The 26,857-nt window shown below is 38.1% G+C and overlaps 1 protein-coding gene across 1 annotated transcript in view; it reads left to right on the top strand.

Annotated features, from left to right (window-relative positions):
• The window catches only part of plxna4 (plexin A4), a 748,931-nt gene that overhangs the window by 354,858 nt on the left and 367,216 nt on the right, over positions 1 to 26,857 (top strand). The gene's annotated exons all lie outside the window — the stretch shown is intronic.

The following is a 26,857-nucleotide window of genomic DNA, read 5'->3' as shown; positions in this document are numbered from 1 at the left end:
AAGTGAGAACGCTGTGGTGTGACAGTTCCACTTTCTGCTTAAATATGTCAACCCTGCATGCGAGGGAGCTTTGAAGAAAGCTGAAAATGTTAGGATCCATTATTTTATTTATTTATTTATTTATTTTTATTTAGCCTTACAAGGCTCACTGCAGAGTCTGTGCAAGGTAATAACGATACATTTTTGAACAATGGGTTTTGCAATTGATTAATTATGTTTTAGGTATAGATTGTCCATTACTGTTTGAAATATTTAATATCTGTTTAAGTATTTTGTTAGAAGAGCAATGCTCTTTTCTTTGAAAGTACACTTTGTTTTTGATGAACTGGGCCTTGCAGTTTCTATCTGATCGTATACTTTAAGGACTTTGGTTATGTAAAGTGTTGTAATGTTATGCGGACGATGGAGCTTTATAGAAGTCATCTCTTTGCACCATTGATGAGAAATTAGTGCGTTTTCAAGGTCTGTAATTGGACAGAGGGCAGACTGTGAGGAGTAGTAGAGTATGTGTCCAAAGGGCACTTGTGATGCACCTTTCTTGTTCAATGTTTCTGCTGAATGAATAGCATTTATGAGAAAGAGCTTAGCAGCTAAGGGATGGGAATTAAAGCCCCAAGGAGTTCAAGTTCAAATTCCACTTCTATTTCACCTGGTGACCCTCAAGCATCTTATGTTACTGAAGCCAGCCGTGCACTGCATGTGTAAGAGTTTGTATTATCTGAAAGCTGTATTGTTCTGCTGCTATGAAGCACTTTAATGTTTGGTATAACAAATAACTATTTAAAATGAAAGATGACTGATTATTAAGTAGTACATTATTTTTTTTTCCCCTCACTTGTTTCTTTTCATAAGTGCAGATCTTTTCTAAATCCAGTCTCTTTTGAATGAGTGAGTGTAATTTATTTATAAATTGTAATATTACATTTGACTATACTGAAGTCTAGATGAACCACCAGCTCGAAATGGGTGTTTGGCCTGATGGTCAGTGGGTCCCTGTCTGGAATGTTCAGATAACACAGACATCGATAGTGCAGTCCCTTTATCAAAAATTGAGAACATTACCATGTTTCTCCTTGATTCTTTCATGTCCAGATTGAATTGTGGAAGGTTTGCACAAAGTTTCTCATGGCAAATTGTGTTTTCAACCACAACCCAAAGAAGTGTGTGTAAAGTTAATTGATAAATCTGAATTGGCTCTTTATGTGTTCTGTCCGTGACAACTTGGCAGAAAGAAAAATAGTATGTAGAAGTTCAGGAGATATTAGGCAATTCGTGGTCAAAGTGTGGAAAAGGGTCAGAACCAAAAACTCAATAAAAAATTGAAATACCAAAATCCACACGCAAACCAAACGCATAGTTGAAAAGCAGGCAAAGTCTTGATTCCAAACTAGTTTTCTGTTCTGACTACCGCTGTAAAAGAATTTGTTATTGAATCCAGAATCTTGGATATTAGGGGTGCAGTGATGTTGTCCTTTATTCCATCATCGTGATGATGTCATGTGTTGTCTCTTCCCGAAATCACAAGGTGGCAACAGGACATCAATACCATAAATGAGATTGCCTACATTGCTGAAAATGATGGCACAATAATAATAATAATAATTATTAAATATAATGTTTAAAAGTATTAATCATCACACAATGAAACTAAAAATGAAAAATAAGGGCAGACAGAAACAACGTGAGTGTACCCTGTGATAAACTGCATCTAGGTTTGGACCCCATCTTGCGTCTGATGCTGCCAGGATAGGCACTGGCTTCTGACAACCCTGAGCTGAATACGAAGAATAAAAGTGGTAAAGATGGATGACTTTAGCCTTCATTGTCAGACTTCCTATAGTTCAGAGATCCATATAGTAGTCATTACCAAATAGAATTTTTAACCATGAATTACCATTGCATTTAATATAAGGTATTATTTGTGAACATTATACTGGCTCTAAGGAGTGTCTTACGCAAATCTACCTGCAAGTAATAAAAAGACACAAATTCATGTACCCAAACATTATATAGATGTGAATGAAGTTTCTTATATAATTTCCTGTATCCTTGAATAATAGTCAAAACATCATTAGGGTCGTCTTCTTCATGTGGTCTGTAAGTTATGTGAACATTCAAGTATTCAAAGGTTATTGTAAGAGGAAAAAAAGGACAGAGAGATGACCAACAAGTTCCCAGAACATAGTCAGACAGGAACCCTGAAGACAAAAACAAACTGAGAACCAAAAAGGAGTTATTCTTGAAATCAAGGCCAAATTCAAGTAAAACTTGAACTTCAAGTGAAGTAAAACTGCCATAAACCACAAGGATGAGCTTATTTTTTGATATTTATACTTAAATGAATGTTAATAATCATAATAATGATAATACAATTTATTTATATACCTACACTACTGATGTGACAAAATGTGACACATGACTACCAGATGGCATCGCATAAACCAAAAAAATAATGTTAAAAAAATATTAGTGTCGGTCTTAAACAAATAAACAAAATCAATTTCTCCACAAAGATATAATTAAAGGAGTCAAGTAAAATGTGTATTTAATTAACAAATAATAATAAAAAGTAACCATAATCACAGCACCTCCCAACAATAAGTGAATATTTCAACTACAGGAAATAAGATTTCAGTATGTAAAAAAATATCTTAACATATAAACATATCTTTTTTGTTGCTTTAAAATGTATTTATAGCTTATCAAAAGTTAGAGAGACGTGTAAAATGAGGACAGTCCATTTTTAACATTTTTATGGCCTCTCTTAAGCTTTAAAATATCTATACAGTTTGAAGTTTTAATATGCATTTTTATAATATTATACAAGTAATGGATATATGTAAAGAACTGTCCTCATTGTTCATTCTATCAGATGCTGCTTGCTACGATTCCGCTTTTTTTTTTTTTATTCAAGCCCCATACTGTAGAGTTCTTAGATGCCAAAGAGAAAAAAACAATTGCTTTTATGACAGACTAGGACTCTCCGCTAGCCCATTATTATATATTTTTTTCATCTTATCAAAACTGTGTTCACAGGATGTAATTTGGCCAACATGACATTTGTTGTCTTGAGAATCTGAGGTTCCTCAGTGGGGTGTGATGTGGGGCAGGTGGGGGGGTAGGAGATTTCACTCAGAGTTGATGATTACATTGTAGGCTTGGCAGTCCTGTAATTCCGAACTTTATTAAACAGCTGTACCTTCACGCCACAGTGACAATCACACCACATCTTCCCCAAATCCAGTTTTCGTGTTCTACACATTTTCAGGTTACTGTCCTTCACCCCATGGTGCACAATGTTTCAATCAGCGGCGATGCTTTGTTTCCATTCTGTTGTGGCCCAGTGCATAATTCATTTTTTCCCTTTCAATCTCAGGGATGACCTCAGCCAAGTAGATCCTTAAAACTGAAATAGATTAATTAAATTGAGATTTTAAAAAAAAACCCAGTTCATGATCAAAAGTAACCTAGCATATTTAATATATTGGATATTCTCTGTACACAAATATTATCTGAAGCTGAAAAAAAGAAAAAAGGTAAATGAAAACAATTCTACTAGTTCTTATTCAGAAATATTTAATTAAATAATCAATTTAATAAATATGTTTAAAAAATGTATATTGTATAAAAAGAGTGATGATGTCCTTCTTATTCATTTTTCCACAATGTTTACTGGCCTCTGGGCAAATGTGTAGTAAGGCTCATTCTCAAGAGTGCTTAAACCTCTTGTACTGTATTCCTTTAATGTTTATTTGCACTGCACACTCTCGACAGGCAGGTAGTTTTACACTGATATATATAACGGCTTAGGAGCTTACTATTCCAGCATGTTCAATACAAAATACATAAGGTAGACAGGTGGCATGGTGGTGCAGTAAATAGCATCGCTGCCTCACAACTGTAGGGTTCTGGGCTTGAATCTTAAACTGGATACAGTGGGTTTGTTTGCATGTTAGTATTTTTATATTTTATTAGTAGATGCTGTTATCCAATGATTTTCAAAAATAAATTATTATATATAAAATACATTTAGGTGGTTTTCTTGCACATTCTAAAGACATGCATGTCCAGTTAATTAACTTGACACCACGTTGGTTCAGTGTGACTGAATGTGAGTGTGGGAACAAACATGACATTTTGTTCCTGCTTTGTGCTAAGTGCTGCCAGAACAGGCCTTAGCCCCTGCAACAACTGGATCACATTCAGATGTCTCTTTTGTTGAAAACAAAAGTTGAGCCTGGAATGTTAGCCACACATTTGAAGTAGTGATCAGAGGTTTGTTTTTAAATAAAGTAGATGTGACTGAGTTTTGTGAAATATTAACCTGTTGATATTGTGTTTGTTTTTTTTTTTCTTGTTGTCTTGTTGAGTGAGGTGGAAAGACACATTTATATTTTGTTGTCTGAACAAGACTAAATAAAACCAGGTCTTCTCATAATTCAGTAGGCCTGCCCTTTCAGGATGTGAACTTTTTATCGAGCTGTTTGCTAAAAGTTGGCAATCACATTTTGATCTCCGTTCTGTCCAGAGCTATGTTTCTTGCATCTTTAAAAGAACACTTTATTATTAATTACTCTTGTCTAATGTCTAATTTTAACATAAAATAACTTCTTTATAATTAACCATGTGGTGTCTCTGGGGCACGGGATCTGCACTGGCAATCAAAAGGTTGCCAGTTCGAATCCCGTAAATGCCAATAGGGACTCTGCTCTGTCGGGCCCTTAACCTGCAATTGCTGAGCGCTTTGAGTAGTGAGAAAAAGCGCTATATAAATGCAAAGAATTATTCCAGTATCATCAGGCATAAGATAGTTACCAATCTTGGACCCATTCTATTATACTGTGACACTGGGACAATTCAAGACGCCAACTAACCTAACAGCAACATCTTCAGGATGTGAGAGGAACATGTTAGTAATCATAATAAAGTCTATTTAAACACCCAACAGAGTCATGGGTGTGAGATTTGAACCCATGACTGTAGAGCTGTGAAGCAGCAGCGCCAACCACTATAAAACCATGCCACTGGTTTTATACTTCTACTGTAAGTGTTATTATTCTTTAACTCTGTATTCAGTAAGCATTTTTACTTCAAACCACTGAAATAAAGTCTATACATATGCAGTGGATATGAGTGTTTAGCAAAAATAAATAATGGTGGTAAAGAACAATATAAAGTCTGTCAGCTGCATGACACATATGTGTACTGCCTCTTACATATTCACTGTCATATACGAGACAGCTGCAGATGTGAATCCATGAAGAGTGTGAGAAAAGGCTCTATGCTGTTAACTTTCACAAAAAGAATTTAGTCAGATATAATCATGTGGCAATCGCATACAATTGTAGGTAAAGCACATTTGCACATTTTTGTTCAGTTAGCATTAAATCGCTCTTTGAAGACACTGTATATGGAAAGAGAAATCTAGTTAGGTTTTCTGTCAGTTTAAAGCATAGCTAGGCACTAGAAATTATTAATAAATCAGTTTAAAACTACAGTTTAACTTTAACTTCATTTATAGTGTCAGGGATGCCAGGGTCAACAACCCGGCTGGGACGCCGTGAGGGACCGGATGTGGGTCTGCGCCCACCCTGGATCACGTGGGGGCCGCCATCCTGGTTGCTTTGGGGGCCACGGATTGAGGGCATAGAAGCCCCACCCTGTAGGGACCCGTGGTCACCGCCAGGAGGCGCCCCACTGCCTTGGGGACCTGTTACCTCAGCACTTCCGCCACACCAGGAAGTGCTGGGGGGAAGATTAAGGAGGACACCCAGTGAGCTGCCGGGAGGACAGCCGGCACTTCCGCCACGCTGGGGCGTGGCCAACGGGGGAGTGTCAGAAACCACCTGGAGCTCATCCGGGAGTGTATAAAAGGGGCCATCTCCCTTCATTCAGGGCTGGAGTCGGGTGGAAGCAGGACGAGGCAGAAGAAAGTGTGGAGGTGGCCTGAAGAGAAGGCATTGTGTGGCCAGGACTGTGTTTGGGGTTTGTGCACTTATCTGAACTGGGTCTAAGTGACCATTTAATTGTAAATATTGTACATAATAAACGTGTGGTGGTGAGTAACAACATGTCCGCCTGTCTGTGTCCGGGTCGGCTCCACAATAGTTATATTATGTCATCTTCGAGCACGTTTCAGGTTAGGAAGGTGATTTTGTTTATTGGACTTAACAGTACAGTGACAAATATATTCAAAAAGCAGCATTGACAATATAATATGTTAGTGCTGTTCTTTTGAAAGGCCCAGCCATATCGCCATTAGCCCTTCCTATCTTATAGCTCTGGCAGTCTGGAGTCTGCTATAAGGACCTTTAGTAGGAAACTTGCACTATACTTTTGTTCACTTATTTATCGTGAGAAAGAGATTTTCTGTAATTCTTCAGTCCTTGTCATTACTTTGTATTATTGCTTTCTGTTTATGTAATGGTGTAAATAATATTTTCAGAAAGTATCATTAGCGGCTGATCTATTCTGTATTTTTAAACTGAAACTAGTGTCATCCTTAAAGCGTTTCACATGAGCCCTCATTCCATATTCCATTATAGTGTTGTGTTATTGGACAGGGCACAAAAGCCAAACCAATCGTATATATTCTATCAGAGAGCACACTATCACACACAGTGCCAATATGGAATTATAAATCTAGTGTGTACTGCTTAAGGATGTGAAAACTAAAACAGAATAACTCTAAGAAAACGTACACGGAGATGGAGAATCATGCAAAATTCACAGAGCAAGTGCCTGGGCCATAATATTCTGGAGACATGAGGCAGCAAAACACGGTGCCAACATACTATCTGTGGCATGAGCATTTCTACACAAATACTCATTCACATCACTAAGATTCCAGAAGGGGATGTGCTAATTTCATGGACTAGCAGGGAATGAGGTATGGGAATTGAGATTAAGCCTTATGGCCTTAAAAGCAACTCCTTCATCACTAGTCTCACTGTCTCGTGTGACCAATGAGAGATCATCGCTTGAACAATTACTGATGACCAAATCTCTCATGCTGTTTTTGCTTATGCAGTAATCTGTCTCTTTTCCCTAGTATAGTATACATAGTTAAATCCGAAAATTGCCCTTTGCTGTCTTTTCTTGAATAAATCAGTCTCTAAACCTCAAGGGCATACTGCAGCTGTTTCAGTATCTATGATGAAGAATGTTGCAGTGTTGATAAGCATTAAAAATATACTCCAATGTCAATAGGCTTCTGAATAATATTTCATCACAGAACCTTGGAGTTGATAAATCCCTTTATTTGGTGTAGTTAATTAAAACACAACAGAGGAGTCTCTCAGTAGATCTGTTTTGTGTGTCTGCATGTGCATAGTAATTTACCTCTTCCCTGCACATATAATTTATTTTGTCCTGTCAGACCAGTGAATGTTAGATAATAGCATTCAGTAGGGAATAGGTTGGCAATCTTTACTGAGACATCATTTTTTGGTAAGAATGAAATATTTTATGACCTGAATATAGTGAGAAATCATTGCTGTAATATATAAAAATAACATGGCTATTACAGTGCTCTTAACATTGTGACCCAATTAACATTCATATTCTGCATGATTCTAGCCTACCACAGACAAAACACAACACCATTTATTTTGCTTATACTTTGCCAGTAAGACATGCTTTTTCTTAAAATGCTGCATAAATAATATTAATAAGTACTTTCCAAAAAACCTTACTATTAGCTGACATCTTCTTAACTAAATTATAAAGCTGTTAATATTCATAGTCACTCTGGGTTACTAGTAAGAAAAAAGCCATAAGGTACAAAATAAACAGTAAGCTAAAAATCCCAAAGGCAGCTAAAGAGTTCAGCACTGAAGGTTTAATTCCAGGACTGTTCAAGTTCATGTTTATTGTCACATGTACACAATACAGTGATATTCTCATTTTCTTGTCTGACATAAGCTGCCAGTGCTTCTTGCCTGTTCTCCTTTAGTTAATACACAACACTTCCCTTCACAGCAGCTCCTACACCTCCATTTGTTTGGCATACTCCTTGAGGCCCCCTCTCCCATATGCAGCCTCTGTTCTCACTTGCCAGAGTCTACTTTTGATTTGTGGCTCGACTGTTTAAATCCCCACGGGTGTTGCCCGATTCCCCTGCAATGAACCTGTAGAGACGACGGTCTCATTCTGAAAAATTATGTCAGGTAGTTGGCTCCACTCTGTCCCAATGTCAGCACTCCATCTACCAGCCTTGACAATACCATACCATATTTTTCCCACACTGCTTAATGTGATTTAGGCTTGTGGAAAGTTGTGGCCTACCCCAGCAGCACAAAGCAGGAAGCAACACTAAACAGGGCACTGGCCCACCATACACCTACGTTGTTAAATATGTGCCACTAGGTGATAATAACAACTGTGTATGGACAGAGGCACTACCTTTAAGGAAATTGTCAAGAGTCGCCTGAAAACAAGAAGGGGAAGGACTAGCAAATACCAAATTATTCCCTGAGATATAGCACAGACTCCATAGTAAATAAAGAAGAAACGTATTTGTTTGTTTTGACTGTGTGAAAGTTGCCTTGTCATCTGTTGTAAACATATAGAAACATAATATCATCAACAGCTGTTACCTTTCCTAAGTTTCTTATAGTAAAGGCACAATAAATCATTAATTTATTGAATATGTTTTATAACAAAGTAATACAATGACTATTGTAATGAACTCCTATAATGCATGATAAGCACCATGGTTGCACAGTGGTTAGTGTGTTGTCCTAAAATATTATGTAATAGCCATTTATTAGTTACCAAGGTTATGTTAAATTTATAGAAGTATTTTCTTAGTTATGTTAAAATGTTTGCCTAAATATATTAGAGCATAGACAATGGGAGGTGCTATTATAACCCCCATAAGCTAAACTATAAATGAAATATTCTAATTATTTCGTATCCTTCTGACTACAGATTAGTCCCAATTCATGATCTGCCTTGCAGCTGGTTAGGCTTGGAGGGCCGTTTCAAACCGTATCCCATAACATACTTTCAGAACGTACTGAATGTATTAAGTGTAGCTTATGTAAGTTTGCCATAGAGAAATAACACAACTTTTAAGGATTGAAAGTAAATGAAGTTTAACAAGAAAAAGCTAAGATTGTACAAGAAACCTTTTTTATTCCTTTTGCCTTTTATTCTGGGTGTGTAATAACTCTTTTTCTAATTTTTGTGTTTCTTTTTCAATCTTTGCTAAACTTTTAAAATAACTTTATTAGACTAAAAAAAATATTTTGTTAGGAGTTTGACTCGTGCTGGATCCTACTTTGCCAACTCAGTAGCTGCTCGATTTTGGGAAAGATACAGTTATGCTTGTTTGCCTGACATAAGTTAGCAGTTACGTTTGCTGCGGTGTTAATGTGATGCTTAACAAACTGAAATGCAGTAGTGTGTATGGAAGTCATGTTGACAGTGTTGTACCTCAGTGAAGTGTGGCTTTCTGTTTACCTTTTGGTTCTTTTCTATGCACTCACATGCTTGTAATTTTATTTTACATTTGGCTCCAGTAGTTCTAACCACGTATTAATTTTTCAGGATCACATAATTGTATGGGAGTAAAATTTGGCATTACTTGGATCCAGGTAGGGGCATACATCCAGTTATACAACAGGGTCCTACATCATAGTTATAGTCACTAATGTCTTCATGGCAACCAAATTCACTCAGATTTTATGAATGCTGTGATATACAAGCCTTTTTTATTTATGGGTGGATCATTTTAGTAATCTTTTACCCCCACTGTACCATTCCCCAATCCAGTGTTTGTTCCTGCTTGTACCTAATGCTACCAAGATAGACTACAACTTACTGAACAGAGTGATGGACATTGTTACCAAAGACCGCAGGCTCAAGTGTCAGCTAAATTGACTGTGAGGTCTTTAGCCTTTCTGTGCATATGCTTTTTTATACAAAATATATATATGCAATGTGTTTGAATGTGTCTTGATTAGTAAGTAACGCAAAGTAAACATGTGTGCCAAATAAACCTCAATACTAATATATTGTTTTCAAACCTAATTGAATTCAGGGTCACATGGGGCAGCACTGGCCACAAGGGGGAGCACTGGTTTATCATAGGACTCCCTAACACATACACTCATACGCACTTAGGGTCATTTTACAGTCACCGAATAACCTAACCTTCATGTATTTAGTAATAAAAAAGGAAACTGCACAATCCAAAGAAAATCCCTTCCAGGCCTGGAGAGAACTTGCAAAATCCAAATTGACAATGCGTGTGAAATTCAAACCTAGGACACGGGGTCTGTAAGGTAGCAGTACCAGCCTGTGTGTTTCCACCAAAAAAATATTATAAGAAGATTTCTAAAATGTCTTAAGGAAAATAATTTTAGTTCATAATAAAATAAATGATAAATAAATCATAAAGGATGTGAATAATTTAAAATTCAAAAGGTTGTTATTGCACTTCCACTGTGTGGGTGGTGCAATAGAATGTTGACTTTAAACCAGTTCAGCTTACTTATATCCACTTCACCCATGGATGACAAGGTCTTTTATAGACAAGATCGTTAGGCTAGGTCTCTTAGGATATTAATAACCTACTTAATATCAAGTGCAAATGATCACACTTGTTTCTAGTGGTTTAGCTTCTTGTCTGCATCAACAATTTCTTTAACCTGTAGGTCCAGTGGCTCTTTACCGCGTACTGCACGCTGATCACATACTGACACTGTAATAATGAATACTTCTTTCACTGAATAGTTTCAGAAAAGCCTCACTTTTTTATCGCTCTGTGCCAGAAGACCACGCATCTTCTCATGGTTTACAGTGACACCCTGACTGCATTTATATAGAAATTTCATTCACCACCCTTTCTTCATCACTCGTGTTCAACTGTATATCATAAACAGCCACAGACACACATCTCTGAAGCGTAACATTGACCTCTTGTCATCTGTTTTCATAATGACAAATTCTCGTGAAGCTAGAACAACCTCTTCTCTAAAATGAGTATTCTGTTTTGCTTCTTAGATCTGCTGTTTACCTTAAATCAAGAAATTAAGAGAACTGATTCATGCAACATTTCACTATCCTGCTTCAAAATCTTAACATTTATTTTTATCAATGAGCACTAAGCAAGCACAATAGCACTACATTTAACAACTGTAACTTTTTTTAGGTTTCAGATCTATATAATCTATATAATAATGCCTGCTATAAGAAATGTACACACGTTGAATACCAAGGAGACTTTTAAATCTATAGTCTTGTTATTGTACGTGTGGAAGATGGTGCTATAACGTGCTAACCCAACACAGACAGACGTTGGAGACACAAGTCCAAAAAGCACATGTGTATTTATTTATATACAGTGTCCCCAGCAGCCCAATCACACACACTCCTTTCTTTACTTTACTTATTCTCTTTCTTTATCTCTCAGTCCTTTTCTTTTCTCCTCCACTCTTCCTACGGCAAGCTTCTTCGTCCTCCTCCTCCCGACTCTGACTCCCAGAGTGGTGACTGCTGGCTCCCTTTATAATGGCCCAGAAGTGCTCCAGGTGCTCGTTGACCTACTTCTGGCAGCACTTCTGGGCGTGGCAGAAAACCCACCCAAGAGGGCTCAGCAGCTGTTGCAACACCCCCTTGGGGCACCCCCGAATCCAAACAGGGCTATAGATAACTTCAACTCCCATGAAGCCCTGTGGGAGTCCGAGGCACCACTGCAGTCCAGGGGGACTGCCATCTCGCGTTCCCGGGGAAGTAATGTTCTGACCACACTTGCTCCCCTGGTCCTCCCAGCGTGGAGGCGTCCCAGCCGTCCACCATATACAGTATGTTAGAAGAATTATGTTATATTCTGCATAATGCTACCAGACCATACATAAAACACAACATGCTCTTGTCTGAACATATGCAAAATAATTAATGACATCTTGTAAGTTTTGGAGTTTTTTATGATGTAGTCACTCTGTTTTTCTAAGTTCCATTTAGGACTCGGGGGAGCTACAGGCTACCCAACAGAAACCGTTGTATTCATCTATCTGTTTTCTGACTTTGCCTCCTTAAGTAACACCTATGTCAAAAGTATTGAGATGAACACATGAACCAACCCCGGACAGAATACCAGTCCATCATTTTGGACATATATGCCATTAGTTATTTCTGCTAATACATTAGTTAATCCTGCAGTTATTGTTAACATGAATATCATTAGGATAAATGAGAATTATCTGTGGATTCCAAAAACATAGTCCATAGCAGAGAACACACATGCAATGATTCATATTCATATCTTCTCATTTGAGATCACTGTGGAGTGATGGAGGAAATCAAAGTAGGACTCTGCCCTGGGTGGGAGACCCAGTCCTTCACCAGGGGATATTCACATTATAGCTGGGGGGAAAGGAGGAGAGGATTGTGTAGCACACTGTATTGGCAGCAGCTCCTGGAGCTTACAAATGATAATGTGCTAAAGACGCTTAAAAACAATTCAAAGGTGATAAAATCTTGACACTTATTAGTTAGCGATGAAGCCTTCTTAGTAATAATCATTTGCTGAAAGAATATATTATTCACTATCAATAAGCCACAACAGTAAGAAAGCAGAGTGACCTCATCCCATACAGGACATGCAAAAACGACTACTTTCCCAAAATGTATTATTGATTGTTTCATACAATAATTTGATCTATTAAGGTAACCATTCTGAAATTTAATTCAGGCTTTTGTCAAAAGATAACTTAGAATATTACCCTGTCCAAACGCATCCAATCAAAAGCATGCAATTGCCTTTACAGAAGCCTTCACATACTGTAGATGGACCAAACATTAGATCGTCATGCAGTTGAAAGCAATTGGAAAGATGCTAGCACATCTGAGCTATCCGGAGTCATGGAAATTGGTCATAAGTTTCAATTTATTTTTGACCACCATGCAGAACATTTTTTTTCTTTTCAGAAATGTCACAGACTGCACACTTGTTTCCATTGAGTGTAATATTCCAAAACTCCACTTGTTTTGTGAGGCTGTTAAAACCTGAAATCAACTTGTATATCCATAAAGCAGTTGTGTCTTGTTCAGTTTCAATACTTTGATCTGGAGGCTAACTCTAAGTAATATGAAAAGAAAGATTTTGTTTCTAGATAATTATAAATTTTATTTCTTTGATCTTGTAGTGGTTATGCTTTCAAGTAAATTCTATGTCTCTTTCTCTCTCTCTCTGTCTGACAAGTCTGCATAAAATATAACACAGTAAATCAGTAATATTCACATGATTCATGTACCTGACGTGTGTTATCTACTTAATGTAAATGATGCCCAAGTGTCTTTCTGCAGTATATGCATGTTATTCATAACAGCATCCATCCATCTTCCAAAACCTGCTTAATCCTGAGCAGGATCACGGGGCAGTCAGAGCACAGCAAGTACAGGGTGAGAGGCAACAACAATTTGTGACAGGGCGCCAGTGTGCTAATAACCCTATTACATTATGGATTTATATTGACATCAACATTTTCTTAAGACATCTTCCTACAATCATGCACAAACCAATATTCACACAAGACCACTTTAGAGTGACCAGTCACCCTGTCTTTTGGATACAATAGAAAACTGGAGTATCCCTACAGAAAGACAGGTGGAATGTGTAAAGAATACAGTGCTAAACCTGATATTATTTTTCTCCTCCATAATATTAATTTATCCATATCACAGTATGGAGTCTTTCCCAGCGAGTGTTATGAGATAAGCATCATCAGAATAAAAATAAATACCAAAACGGATAATAAAACTGGTCACGTAGTTGCTTTTTATAGCTTCTCTACCATTATAGTTAACATTTAAAATATTCTCTCAATTGTCCTTTAGCCCTGTGGTTACGAAATAAAAATACGCTGAAAAAACTTCTAATTTCATTAGCTCTGGCGTAACTGTTTCATTCAGTATAGTCATCAAATAAAAATCATAGCCTTGTAATTGCCTCCAGGTAACTGGCAGTTAAAGAAACCTGACCACGTAGCCACCGCCATGCATGTTAATAACATGATCAGCCCCATTAACTTAAGTGTAGTATTGTTTATTTAAAAGGAATTCAGGGAAAGTAGAGAATTTTTTACTTCACATGCCTGTGAATTAGTGAAGTGCCACTGCCGTCAGCTATATGTACCTCTTTGAAAAAAAAAAATCACACTTTCAAGCATTGTGCTGTTGTTCTAATTAGATGCGGCCAATTATTTTTGAAGGAGGCATCGGCTGGCAAAAATCTGAGTGTTTTTTTTTTTGTAAATATTAAGAATAAGTGCAGGCCAGATTTGTTATTCATATTCATGGTGCTGCTACACTTATGTTCATATTTGAATGATGAAGTCACTTGCAGATGGATTATTATTATTCTTTTTTTATTGTTTTCATGGAATCAAAAAAGTCTTGCTTCTCAGTGTACTGTTGTCACTTTGTAAAGTATAAAACAAAATGTGTGTGCCTTAAGTGTAGGCTCATTGATTTTAGTTTTGCTTTGATGTGGTGGAGTAGTAGATAAAGAAGTAAACTGTAGATCACAAGGTTTCATTCCCACTGACACACTATGTAACTCTGAGTAAGTCGGCCAATCTGCCTGGACACCAACCCTAAAAAATACATGTAAACGGTTCTGGATCTGTATTTGTAAAGTGCCTTGAGATGATATTCTCCTTTAAAAGCCACTAAATAAATGAAAGGTTGCTAGTTCTAAATAGGTCCTATCAGTAGTGATTTCTGAATTTAAAATAATGTAACGTTCTATAACATGCTGTTGAATTCAAAGTCACACAGGGCCAGAGAGCCTAATGAGTCACCATTGGATCTACTCGTGCAAGGCCTGTTTGGACTGACCAATCAGCATAAATAACACATCTTTAGGGATGTGGAAAGCAAGCTGGAGAACCCTAAAGAAATACCTGCACAGATATCAAGAGATCATTCCAGCCCCACAGAGAAAATAACTGAGTGTAGGATTCCAGCCCAAGAGGCTAAATCTGTGAATTGGCAGTATTGATATCACTGCATCGGTCCTATGAGAAAAACTCCCAGGCTTGCATTTCTGCAAACTGAAGACTCACCATCTAATCAGGTCTCAACAATACACCACTTACTTTTATTATATCGATGAGTCCCTCTGATCTTTGCATGTTGTCCTTGTTTTTCCAAGTACTCTGGTGTCAGTCCATATCATTGAGACATTGTGACCGTCCAGAAAATGTTGATGTGAGGGCAAGTCCGCACCTCATTAGACTGACATCCCATTCAACTCTGGCTCGCACTTAACATAAAATGGTGCCAAGAAACATTTTGAATTTTTGTAATTGTGTAAAGGAAGAAGTGATTTCAGAAAGTGAATAAATAGCCTAGCTGTACAATTTCTTCCCTCTAAAACTTTTCACTTTTAAGTACACCTGACATTATAGTGACTGTATTTTAAGGTAGGATCTGCAAAAAAAATGACATAGAGAAGGCATACAAGTACTTTGTCTGGAGTAAAAAAAAATTTAAGTATTTCATTAATTATGATCATATCCCAGTGTTAAACGTTCCTATGCCAATATAAAACCTAAATGTCTTTTTATGAATACAGACACATTTTTGCTATTCTTTCTATGAAAAACTTTGTTTATGGTAATGGTGTGTTTTACCATAATCTATTATGAAAATTTATTAGCAAGTAGTTCTGTTGTTACCACCACCACAAAGCAAGCTGCTCTCTGAATGTAGGTGTTTCTCTGTTATATAAGAACAAAGCTACAAAAATGGGTATGAACATTTTACTTGATACAGTTATCATCCTCTATATTAATAAATTTGACAAAGACCCAGCTTTTTGACAATGCAGGCAGTCCCCAGGTTACGTACGAGATAGGGACTGTAGGTTTGTACTTAAGTTGAATTTGTATGCAAGTCGGAATAGGTACATTATTTTAATAAATGCTGTTGTTGACCGACTGTAACCAAGTGCTCTGCCAACGAATGACTGAGTTTCACCTCTCTCTCTGACCTTTTTATTATTTCTACTTTATTTTCAATGGTGATGGTTTTTCTCTTCTTTACTGTATTACCAGCAGTTGCATCAGATTTGTGTTTCAGAGACATTCTTGAAGGGTGAAGACAAACGGTTAAGATGAGCTCTTCTGCACAGCACTGTACACGCTATCACAGCAGGAAGGCACCTGACAAGAGACAACTTCCTGCTATGTGCGTAACAGTACAAGCAGGCTTGCTATTGAGAATATGTTGCCTGCAGCATCCGCCCACCGAGAACAAACATGGTGCGGCAAAAGGCGTGTAGTGAATCGTCCACCACCGCCCCCATTCAACAGGCAGCCATCTGAGTCACACTACAATGCTAGCCCCCTCTGCCCTGTTCACCCTCAATGGCCTCCATTCAGCCACAACCAGGTCACCGCTTACAGCATCACCAGCTGCACACCGAGATTGAACGAGGCAGCCGTGTGTGGTGGGCGAGCAGTGAAACTGCTTGCCGCTGGGAGCCGCCCGAGGGACACTACACTGCGAGAGCAGTGAAATCGCCCCCCACAACTGGGTCACCACTTGCAGCATCACCAGTCGCCTGATAAACTGATAATGAGCGGGGCAACCATGTGTGGTGGGCGGGCAGTGAAATTGCTTGCCGCCGGGAGCCGCCCGAAGGACACTACACTGTGCGAGCAGCGAAATCGCCCCCTTCCAGCCTCCATCCAGGCACAGCTTGCAGCATCCCGAGGCCAAAGATGACAGAGCGGCAGTTACTGAGGTACATGCATCGCAGCTGTGGCCCCTTTCATATGTCGTAGGTCGGATGTCCGTAACCCGGGGACTACCTGTATGTCTGAAGTTTTCCAGGAAAAACATGGCCAGCTCTCATTTCATTGTAAGTGCATCTAAACCAGATAATTAACAATTAAAACTACATTAATAGTAATGCTCAACCTTTGTAGACTAAGCAGAAGGATGTAAAAGAATGTAGAACAGCTGGACATGAAGGCTGCTTGCAACAGACACCATTGTTTGTGACAGCCTCAACTTTTGCAAAAAAAAGAAAAAGTCTTATAAAATGAGCTCTTCTTCTTTGCACCCATTCCATTCTACAAATACAGAACAATTATTTTTGATCAGAAAGCATGCACTTTCCTACACATGAAACAACCAAGTTGTTTTCAAGTGAGTCCCTCAACTCGGCACACCTCCTACTGTGACAACGCAGTTTACATGCTGGTTTATGTAGGGAGAGAAGCAGCAGGAACTCTGAAGTGAGCAGTTGTTTTGGTCAGGTAGTGTTTCCAGCTGTTTCTCTGGCCTGGTTCCAATGTAGAAAGACTATGGAGATGGGCTATTTGGGTGTATGTCTGCTGGTAAATAATCGTTTGGCTAATGTGAGACATAACTGTAGCATAGCACAGGGTGCTTAGGAAATATGAGATGAAAGCTAAAGCACTTTTATCAGTTACTAGGCTTCACTATTAAGTTTATGTGACTTCTCCTGTCACCACGAGTCTTTCTTTGAAAAAGGGACAGTCATTAAAATTCTTTTATATTGACGAAGAATACAGGACTGTTGTGTCAGTGCTTGCTAAGCCCATTTCAAGAAATATTCTTCCAGCACAGTATGTGAAATACCTAGTGGTAATTGGGGGGTTTCAGGCACCATTGTGGGCTGATGTGGTAAAAATTTTTAAGGTGCTAATGAATATATAATTAGCTATGGAGAATGCTACAAATTTGGATATTCATATCTTAAGAAGATGAATTGTTATAGGGAGACAAGAACATGGTGAAAAGGGGTGTATGAGGACTCCACAAGGTTCCTCCAAGCATCACATGAACTCGTCCAGCCTGCCCAGGTAAGGCTTCCTCCATGTTAGCCAGCTCCCAACTGCTAACTGCAGACTGCAGCTTACACAGTCCTAAAAAAAGGGATGCTGGCTTTTAAAGTTCTAAACACCCTTCAAGAGGGAGGAAGCATCAGACCTCTGACTTGAATAGACAAGTCCAAAACAATAATGTTTATATATAAAGAATGTATATAACAATAGTAATTAGAGAAGCACAAAATAAGAAAATAGGAGATAAAGGGTGTAAAAGTAGAGGGTGCTGTTGCTCCTCCAAACCCTTAGACAACACATCCAGACACCAGGTAAAAAGCACTACAAATATTTTAATGACTTTTCTTCTTAATAAAGAGCCCCAAAGCACCTCCACCACCATGAACAATACACAAATCAATAATCAATAACACAATAAATCCTCATCTCCACCCAGCAGCTCCGTCACACTTCCTCTCAACTCCGGCTCAGCTTGCTGGGTTTCCCACAGTCTTTTGAATAGTCCTTGTCCCAGAAGTGCTGCTTTCCTCCAATCCATATGTTTCACTAGCACTTCCGGGTCGGTTGAAGATTCATATTTTTCTTCAGCCCGGAAGTACTTCTGTTCTTCCGTCCCTGTGACTTGAGAGTACTTCCGAGCAATAGGGAAAATAGAAATCCCGGTGTCTCCCTGCAGCCTCCTCCAATGGCACCCATGGCACCCAGCAGGGCTGTGAAGTCGCACTCCATCTCCCATGATGCCCTGCGGGAATCCAGGGCACCTCCATGCTGCAGTGAGGACTCCATCTAGCAGCCTGGATGTATTAGCTGGGATAAGCTGCCGGCCATCTCTCACAAGGGCAAAGGGTATGCCTGGAAATGCAACCCAAGTCGACCACGTGAGAAACTTCAAACCAATATCAGAATCCAAGAATGAAAGCAAACTTCCACAAATTATTGAATAAAAACAATAATAATAATAATACATACAGAACTAACTCCAATCAACAGTAAAAGACAACCTGAGGGAATCTATTGAAACCACCAGAATATAAAGGTGGAGGGGAGTACCTCAGATGTGACATCATGCTGGCTTCCCGCCTTGGGGTTCCACCCACAGAACAAACGGAATTGAGGAATGTTTAAAGATACAGTACAACAATACTAAATAATAAGCAAACCTAACAGAAATTACACAGATAAAATAATTCAAAAATAACAGAAAAAAAAATTCTGAACAAATACACAAATGTTCAGGCTGTGACATAACACAAATCATATCATAGGAAGACATGCATTCTGCAAACAAAGAGCAGCCACTTCTTAGGAAACAGACGCACGTGAACGCCGTGTATGTAATGTTAAAAATGTTTTAGATTGCAGATTAAGCTACTGACACAGGTCGGTACTTGAGCACTGAAGGCCAAAGCAGGTCATTTTAAGTATTAAAGAGGTGTCCTCCTTCTCTGGGTATCGTCAATCTCCATCACTTTCAACTATTTCCTATGACACTCCAACATCACTGAGATCAAGACAAGCACTAACAGCTAACTAACATGGCTCCTATTTATACTTTTTTTTTTTTTTCTAAAAGTTTCCGCCTTCTTTCTCAAACCTTTTTAAGGCTCCCCTTCCCTGCTAGACTGCCTGCTGGCACTCAAACATCCATAACTTTCCAGCTTGTGGAGCTCTCACAGATGAGTACTGTCTCATCCTGCCTGTGGAGAGTTGACTCTAAGGTGCTACAATACTTCCTCAAAAAATAAATAATGGACATGGAGTGTTTTATTAACACCATGACATGTTTTTAAAATGTATTTTCACAATCCACAGTGTCTATTTTCTAGCTTTCAGGGGGGTCTAAAGAGTTAATTAGGGGGTCACATCTATTTCACACCTTTTTTCCTTAACCCCCTGCATTTATCAGGGGGACCTACATGATTCCATAGTTTTTACCAGAATATAGGATTTCTAAAGCAGATGCAGATGGCAACAGTTGTAAATAACTGATTCATATTACTCAGATTGATGGAAGAAAAACATGGAGTTGTAATACAACGGAACAAGGTCAATAGCTGAGGAAAATAAACAAGTACAGATGATCATTGTCAAAACAATACAAGCAAATGTCAAAATTATTTCTGTTTATTCTAATGGTGGGTAGTGTTTTCATTATCAAATAAACATTTACAGCCTAGATAACTAGCTTTGAAAATAATTTTCTTGGGTGGCCAAACGTTTTTGCTCAACACTTTAGATATACAACTTTACCCATATCCATCAACCCATTTCTTAACCCATTTGCCCAACGCAGGGTTGCAGAAGATCAGTTCCTATCTAGGCAGCATTTGGGTGACAGGAACCAAAACATGGATGTACTAATAAAGCCAGCTTGGAGTCATCATTTAACCTGAGAATGTTGGAATGTACAGGAAAATCAAAACACCCCTAGACAACCCAAAGTTGGCAGTGCCCACACAGGGATTTGAACCCAGGAGGTCTCAGGCAGCAGCGCTAACTTAGACACTACTGTGTTGCCTGGTACATTTACAAATGCATGCATTGGAATAAGTGGGCTCAGGAATTGACTGAATGAATGAATATTTACATACGGATGTGCCATGCTCACTTATACACCTCTTACATTCTTCCCAGTATCCTCCCACACAGATATATATTAAAATCCTGCACATATTGTTTTATGAAATAACACGGTAGGCATATAAATATATTGCACAGTAGAGTTGGATAAACAAATGCACTGCATCACTATGAGGAGAACCTACAATTTACTTCTCTAAGGATGGGCTAATGGGAGCATACTGTATAATGTAATTACAATCAATATAGCGAGTTCACTAGAGTCTATTGCTTAAAAATACTGTAGTTAAAAACCGGGGGTAATTCATGACTGTCACCATTGTGAGACTGTTTAAGGAGGTTAATACAACTCTACTCATTGATTATTTCACTTGATTAGCCAGCTAAATGAACACCACTTGTTTTTAATACAATTAAAGCCTGGCTAATGTATGGTTTTAAAGGAATGTGCAAATAAAGGGTTGGTTTGATATTCTGGTGTCTCTATGACAAATACCTTCCACTTTTAGTTGTCCATCCCTTCACTTTTTTATCCATCTGAGGATGGAGCAGGAGTCTGTCCTGGAAGTGATACCTACAAAGCAGGAATCCATTTTATTGTCTTTTAACAGTGAGAGGAAATTGCAATCCTTGCAGGCAGCCAAACACACAGATGCCACACAGTTGGCACCCTGACCAACAGTCAAACCAATGTACTTTTATATAAACATTTCTTTCTAACAGAAGTCCTGGCGTCTTTCACAATTGCATTACAAGAAAATCTCCCCCGTTCAATTTAAGCTAATGATTGCAGATAATGCAAAACAAAAGGTGCTATTAAAGTGAAAGTCCGTGATAAAAGGGACCAGACTGAACCTTTAGAGAAGATATGAAAATATTTAGGATTATGGTGATGCCTTATCAGGCTTTAAGGTAAAAAATAGTACAGCATGCATTTTGATAAGACAGCTTTGTGACTGAATAAATGCAGAGAAGCAAATAAAAGATTACTACATAGAATTTAACCTTATCCCCAGATAAGATATAAAAATGATTATAGCATGTTTAATGAATTTTCTTGAAACATCACTTTTTATTTCCTAAGTGTATATCATCTTTCATTTTTGCTCTCACTTGATGAAACGGGGGACCATAATTTCTTTCCACGCTTCCAGGAGGCACATTATTTTGCTTATTAAATGAGCAGACATGTTGTGTGCTTCCTTGCAACTCTAAATGTTACCACATTTGCAGGGATTGCTTTACTCATTTGGGTTCAATCTAGGATCCAACTTCCTGGACACAGTGGCTCTCCATTCCACAGGGATTGACTAAGAGAATGGCATTTATTCTACCAGCCACTTTTCAATAAAACAGAACAGCATTTCATTGAAAGTGTAATCAAACATTTAATGGGAATGATAAAGGACAGTGTGTAATTCCCGCCTTTCAAGAGGGTGTTAAAAAAAACCTTCTTCGCAGATTTCATTGCACAAGCCACCCCACGGTGCTTCTTTTGTAGCTGTCTGGTTATAAACTAAAAATTTATAAAAGTGGTCTGTTACTTTCTCATCACAAATGAACGCCAACTGATTGTGCCAATCAGGTTTTTCGAAAGGGAGAAATGCAGAAGTCATGTGGAGAATTCATTTCCCCTTTTCTAACAAATTTGTTTTCCCATGCACATGATAAATATTAAAATGTATTTTACTCCCTCGGAAAAAGAACATTGGATTTATTATTATTATTATTACAAAAAGACCCTGAAGGCTGGATAAAACATCATTGGCAGAATTAGCTGTGATGTGTTTGTGTGTGTGCTCCAGTAACCAAACGTCGGCAGCAGAATGCAAATCTAGTTAGGAGACAGAGAGGCGACGAGTTTAGGCGAGAGATATAATTGCATTTCTCCTCACTTTCCCCTAAGGCCTTGAACATCTCCCACAATGCATCTTGTTGAATTGGTCTAAAATTCAGTTAAAAGGACCCGCCTGGGCTTAAGAACAGCGACATAAATTGTGAAAGAATTTCTCTGGTGGACGTTTGATTCATTTTTACCATCGAGATAAGAATCAAGTCAGGCATATTTTATGTTGAGACTTTGACTCCTGTAATTTCTGTTCAGTAAGCTCTTGGCCTTCATCTTGAAGTTAAATACGTTATGCTTTAGGTTTAGCCACCCACCATGGCTCTCTGTGTTATTGCGGCATGATATTAAATTGATTTGACCGATTAGATGAAAAGATTGAAGATATATTAGACTGCGCAGAACAGAGATTGGCAGTCTTTAAAAAAAATCTTTAAAAAAGAATTTTGCTCTCACATTTATTCTCGGGTGGTGTAGTCGTTAGTCATGGATTCAAATCCCAGCCCAATCACTGCCCACGTGTTTTTCCCACATCTAGAATTCACAGTTCTGATTTTCCACACATCTATCAGGCTAAGTGGGGACTCCAATTAAGTGAGTGTGGGTGTGGGTGTGTGTGTGTGTGTGTGTGTGCCAGGGCTAGTCCCAGATTATCACCTGATGCAGCTCATACCCACTCAGGGCCTCACTACCCTGAACTGGACAAAGCAGATTGTCTGGCATAGCTTGCTGGGCACAATTTGCTGGACTAGTACTGAATTATATTCTTTGTGTTAAGTGCAAAACTATGAAGGACATTGTAAACTGTTAGTTTTATTATGGTATACTAAATTAGATACATTTCATGCCTGGCTGAAAAAATATTATCTACCAAAAGACAATGTTTACTGTGGATGGAAATACATTTAGCTTAATTTGTGTATAACTTTGCTATTAAAAGGAGCATTCATAGTCTCCAGAGAGATCTTTCTGGATATTTGTTATAAAAAACCCTCTTCAGCTGGGTGTACTTTTCTATTTTTTATCACACAGTCATTTGATTATATTCAGTTAACACGGTAGAGAAGAAATAATAACCAAAGGCAATACATGAATAAATCCCAGGGTTCCTTTAGACGGGAGGCATGCTAATTTAGTCTCTGGAAGAAGCTCTGACTGGCTTTGGTTATCTACGTCATTTATTTAGATGAAATTTCTAAGAGACACTCAGTTGATCAAGACATAGCGATTAAGGTCAGCAGTGTTGGGGGCTTTTGGTCTTGTTCTATAGAACCAAACTCATTTTTAAATTCCTCCATCCATTTTTGTTGTGAGGATCATGGAAAGGCAAGATACAAACATCACAGGAAAGCAAGCAGGAGCACAAACATAGCAACTTACACAGTCACACAAAGCAAACTGCGTTACGTCAGTTATTTAATTCACTTGAAAAGGAGATAAAAATGGAAATGTCCAAAAGAAAAAATCTGTCAAAGCCCATATTCATGCAGTGACTTTGTCTTTCTAATAGTGAAAGTAAGAAAAATAAAACCTGTCCAGTCCATTCTGTAATTCTAATTGCGATAGTGAATGTCATGGCAATGAAAGAAACAACAAAAATGAAATATACTAATAACTAAATCATATTACACCATATTCTATTTTTTGTGATTGCCGCTACTGCCCAACAGTTTTAAGAGTCCTACTTTTGAACCCTGGGTTCAGGACACTCTCTATGTAGCGTTTGCATTTTTTCTCTGATATTCTGGTTTTGCCCCCAGATCCCAAAGACATATGTCATAGATTAATGGCACCATGTGCTTGTGTTCGACTTGCAATGGTCTGACAACCCATCCAAGGATGGTTTCCTCCATACACTTCATATTTCCAAGCAGTGGCATATCTAGAATTTGTTGGGCCACAGTGCAAAAACTAAATTAACTCTCCCATGTAAGATTAAGTGAAATAACCACCATCAATCGATAAGCTACATAAGAGATCAAAAGGCATAATTAATTTTTATGGAGTTGTGGAAATAACACAATTAAACTTTTCATTCCAATGTCAAATAAGAAAGCATGGTAATAATAAATGAAACCTTGTCTAACTACAACCATGCAGCCACAGTGTGGTCTCCAGCCCCATGGGCCCCTGTGCAACTTCCCCATCCTCACTGCCAGGGTAAGCACTGGCTCACTGGAACGTTAACCCAGATATGTAGACCAGAAAATAGACCTATGCATGGACGGATATACCTCATTTGGGGTTTAGCACAGTGACAGACAGGTGCTGTTTACTGGGTACCATTAAGTTTGCACATTAGTTTGTAAGGGAGTTTTTAGGCCTAGGTGTTCTATCTCCCACATCTTAAAGGCATATACTTTAGGTAGATGAGTTTAAAGTAGACCAGTAAGAGCGTGTTTGTGAGTGTGCCATATGGAAGACCGGCATTGATTCCAATGCTGGGTGTTGCCTTGCACCCAATGGTGTTGCGATGAGCTCTGGTTCCTCACTAACCTGTACACGAGAAAGTGAATTTGCCAGTTGGATAGGTGGATGACTATACTGTACCTTCTATCACACTTGGTCATTATAGTGTATAAAGATGAGTATCATTTCAAGTGCTGCTGGTCATCTGAGTCACTTCATCAATGTAAACTTTCTCCTGGGCTGTAAGTCCAATGGTGATCACCAAACATGACATTTTTGCCCTTTTATGTTGTTACATTAAATATTTTATGATGGGAAGCCAACAGAGTGCACTGTTGCATGAAATACACTTGGGCCTCAGTCTTCTCTTTAGAGTTTAGTTGATTCTCACACATTTGAGAGGAATTGTGTCCTAGAAGCTTTCTGCTTATTATTACAGACATGCTTTCAAACTGATTGATACCTTGTTTCAGGTGAGTCCTTGTTTTGTTGCTACTGAGTTAAAGTAGCCTAGAAAATGAGTGGATAGATAGACATGCATATACTGATAGGTGGGCAAAAGAATGAGTAAATAGATGGAAAAAATCACTTATAAATATCTGAGCAAATAATAATGATAATATATTGTGCTGGTATGATTCTGTAAAAACAAGCACATCTCAGATTTCCTAAAAACACAGACCCATTATAGTATGTGTGAATTGTATAAGGGTACCTAATGTATTTATTATTTGGATATAATAGCTTCAGTGTTACTGTTTATGAAATAGTCCTTATGCCCTTTACTGTATCATTTATTGTGATCTAGGCTAATCATGTACTTGTATTGATTTTGAATCTATCTGAGCTATATAAAAAAATCATCAAGATTAATTGATGATTTGCCTAGAAGGAATCTTAGGATGTGATGTCCAGTAGATCTGTTCACTCTGACGCACCTGGCTTGTGATTTGATCTTGATAACAGGTGAGGTGCTATATACACTCATTTTATGTGAGTCTTTTTACCATCTCTTCAATTCAATTTTTAATCTAAGAGTTACAGGGAGTCAGTGTCTATCTTGGCAGCACCAGGAACAAGAGGTGCCAGTACATCACAGTTCTTTATCACACATAGTAGTTAACACACACATCTTTGAGATATGGGAAGTGTACCTCAAAGACGAAAAGAAGAAAACACAGACAAGTATTAGTTAGTCAGGACCATGTAGGTATGAGGTATCAGCTCTACTCCAACCATTGTGCCACAACATCATCCCATCTATGAACCTCAGATGAAAGAATTTGAACTGGAATTCTTTTGGAGAAAACTTTGGAAAGAATGACAAAATACTGCATGTGACATTCCCTTCAAATGTAAAGCACACCTGCACAGACATCAAATAGGTATATTTACATGAGGCTTATCAGGATCTGACTTGAGAAAGCCTAATCTAAAACAGCTAAATATCACTTAATCCTCAAATTGTTTAATTTCTGCCATTTAAGGTCAGGATCTCGATCTGTCTGTCCTTCTCGATTCCCCTGTTTAGTGCACATAGATGTCATGGCGTGAATGTTTTAATTATTCTTTAGCAATCCTCAGTGTTGAATCAATGTACGACCTCATGTGGAAATATTACACTACTTTATGCTTTAATTAGCCATTTTAACATTTTCTAAAAGAAACATCAAGCATGACGCTATTGTGGCGATGTGCCCTTTTTTCTCTTAGTATTTAAACTTAATTGCATGTGTGATATATTAAACTCATCAGTGTAATTAGACAATCAATGACTTAAATAATAATACGTTTTCACACTGCTATCTAGATAAAGTGAACAGCTGCTTCTGAGTACCACCCTCGAAGACTTCAAAAAGCTAAGTGTAAATGTAGCTAAAGTACCATTATATCCCGATAAGATCCTAGCCTTCCTGCTAAACAAACACTCCTTTTCTCAAATCATTACTATAAAATGTCACCAGTGAGTTTATGCTGTAGCAAATTGGTGTATCATTGCTTTTAAAACAGGTTCAATTAGTGTCATTTATTGTGAAATTTTAAGGAGTAGAATCCTTTTCCTTCAACCTCCATATTACTGTCATATTATCATGGTCCTCACAACTATTTCAAATAAATTAAAAGCTAAATAAACAATGCCAAGCTAAAATCCGTTCTGAGATATTTGTCACCCAAGTCTTTTAGATTGATCTGT

Source organism: Polypterus senegalus, chromosome 8, assembly GCF_016835505.1.
Source record: "Polypterus senegalus isolate Bchr_013 chromosome 8, ASM1683550v1, whole genome shotgun sequence".
NCBI lineage: Eukaryota > Metazoa > Chordata > Cladistia > Polypteriformes > Polypteridae > Polypterus > Polypterus senegalus.
Note: the sequence above shows the minus strand (reverse complement) of the source record. Positions and strands in the feature narration are given on the sequence as shown.